Source organism: Populus nigra, chromosome 6 (genome assembly GCF_951802175.1).
Source record: "Populus nigra chromosome 6, ddPopNigr1.1, whole genome shotgun sequence".
NCBI lineage: Eukaryota > Viridiplantae > Streptophyta > Magnoliopsida > Malpighiales > Salicaceae > Populus > Populus nigra.
The window spans coordinates 17,141,530-17,144,667 of NC_084857.1; positions in this window are offsets into that span (position 1 = coordinate 17,141,530).

Here is a 3,138-nt window from a genome sequence, read left to right on the forward strand (position 1 = left end):
ACATTTTAGGTGAATAACATATCAAAAATTGAAAATATTACTGGAGGTTAAACAAATATGATTGGGATCAAATGAGGAATTTGTAAAAATATTGAAATGTCTTTTAAAGTGGGTCAAAACCCTTAATGGATTTTGTAACCAAAATACAAATTCCAACATATACATACATTAATGAACATTGATTTTCTATTATTTGAAACAAAAGACCATGTCAATACATATTGTTGAATACATCTATGTTCATACACAAACATGTTGCAATGCTAAGGACAATAATGAAATGGTCAAGAACAAGAAATAAAATAAGATGTAAAATTAAAGGATTCGACTAAAAGCATTGAAACACAATATTAATTTTATAAACATTACTCAATTCCTAAAATCTCATCACAAAACAAATCAAAATCAATAATATACTAAAATAATTATTTGAAAGATATTTAGTGTTTGAAATTGAACTTCTAGGGTGGCCAAGGAGGACTGGAAATGGCTAAAATAGTGGCAAGACATTATGAGACAAAAAAAAACCCCATTATTGATGTGTGGTAACCATGCTCTATTGGTGCTTGATCAGCCATGAAAAGGCCCACATGGTGTGCCACTCATTTATTCTCCTTCATGTGGTGGCAGTGTAGGTCAGCACGGGCTGGTGATTGAGATCTAATGCCTTAAAAGTCTGGTACTGTCTAGATTTTCTCTCTCTAGCTATTCACTTAGAGGTCATTATATTATGGGGCTTATATGGTTGTCATACTCAACAAGGGGAGAATAATGGCAATGGTCTCACCTTGTTTAGAAGTCAAAAGAGAGAGAAATCAAATATAGAAGTTTCAATGGTTGTTTTCTCTCTTTCTCTCCTTAACCTACGACAATTCATGGTTCACTGGTTTTAATTCATTAAAGGGTTTTGTAGATGGCTTTTTTTTTTTTGGTAAGTTGACGTATGTATTAAAAGAAGAAGATACAAACATTATAAGGGGCATACCCCAGATTTACAATGATAACAGAAACATAAAACAACAGATGGCTACAAGCTAGCCACCGACCATAAAACTGAAACCTCACTGGATTCGTTAGGGAAACTAATACAACCAGCTAACTAACAAATTAAGAATCTATGGTATTCACCCTCCAAGCTCGTTGGATCCTTTTGTTTTCATTTGTTGGTGCGACATTCCTCATCAAATCAAGCTTATCACGAATGATACATTCGATTTGATTAAAGATCAAATTCGAAGTTCTAGACATTCCAGCAAAGATCCTTGCATTCCGTTCTTGCCATACATGATACACTGTAGCTGCAAAACTCAGTTTACGAGAAAAATTGACGAAACTCTTGCCATGCCAAGAGACAGTGGCCCATCGAATCCATTCATCCCAGCCTTTTGTCATTCTTGGAATGTCGCATCTGTCACAAACATCCCACCAGATCGCTTTAGTATAGGAGCATTCAAAGAACAAGTGGTTGTGATCCTCATTGTTGCGGAGACAAAGCGAGCATCTATTGGGACCATGTATACCAAACCGATGAAGTTTATCTTGAGTTGTGAGTTTCTGTTGGACAGCCATCCATAGAAGAAATGAATGTCTTGGAACAGCATTCTTGAACCACACAATGTCATGCCATTCAACCATCTGACGATGACGTCTTAGTTGTTCCCAAACTACTTTGATCGAGAATCTGTGATTTGGCGAACCCAACCAAACTATCTCATCCTTTTTCCCCATCTTAGGATTAGAATTGGAAGGAATAGCTTCTATAATGGGGTGCCAGCCAATAGCTTGGGTGGTAGGAGTTTTCCATTCTGAGTTATGAATTAGCACATTCACCTTCGCGTTCTTGGCCATACCTGAATCATAGATGAATCTTTCCCCGTAAGAGTCCGCGAGTGGGCTGTGAGGATGCCAATTGTCAAACCATAGAGAGGTTGTCATTCCATCTCCTATGATGTACTTCATCTTCGGCCATGCTAAGGATCTCAGCTTTAGAATCTTTCCCCAAGCCCAAGAGCAATTCAATGGCGTCTTGATTGTCCAGAAATTCCTACCTCGCAACAAATTGGATCTGATCCAAGTAGACCATATTGAGCCATCTGAGTCATTGCACAGGTTCCAAATGTGTTTCAACAAAGCAATCTTGTTCCATTCTGTTATCTGTTTTATTCCTAGCCCCCCCTCCTTTTTTGGAAGACATACCTGATCCCAAGCCACTTTAGCCCCAGTAGTTCTCATATCTGAACCTGACCAAAGAAAGGATTTCATAATTTGCTCCACATTTTTAATTACTTGCCCAGGTAAGAGAAAGAGAGATGCCCAATAGACTTGTATGGAAAATAAGACTGAATTAATCAGTTGTACCCGTCCTGCATACGAGAGTGTTCGACAAGTCCAATGTCGAACTTTAGAGGTGATTCGATCCACGAGGCCCTTACAATAAACAGCCTTTAGTCTGGATGAGAGAAGAGGTACTCCCAAATATTTCATAGGGAGCTCCCCCTCTCTAAACCCAAAAATATGAATAATTTGCTCCTTCTCAGCATTTAACACACCGCTCAAGAAGATGTCACTTTTGTTTGGATTTGGATACAGACCTGATAGGTCTTGAAACTTTGTGAGCACAGTTCTGATCATACGAATTGAGTTTACATCCCCGTTGCTAAAAATCATCAAGTCGTCAGCAAAACAAAGATGAGAAATTTTGTCCTTCTTGCATCTCCAGTGGAACTTGAATTCTTGGTTGGCACTCATCTTGCAGAATAGCCCCGAAAGGATTTCCATACATAGGACAAACAAATATGGCGACAATGGATCCCCTTGTCTCAGCCCTCTTCCCCCTTGAAAGTAACCTGCAAGCTCACCATTGACGTTGATAGAGAATTGACATGATGTAACACAAACCATGATCCAATCAATGACTGTTCTAGGGAATCCCATTTTTATTAACATGGCGTCAACGAAATCCCACCGCACCGAGTCATAAGCCTTCATCAGATCAACTTTCATAGCACAACGAGCAGGTCCCGTAGATTTATGATAGCCTTTCATTAGTTCCTGAGACAAAAGAATGTTATCACTGATTCGCCGTCCTGAGATAAAAGCAGTCTGATATGGACCAACTAAGGATGGCAAAACAACTTT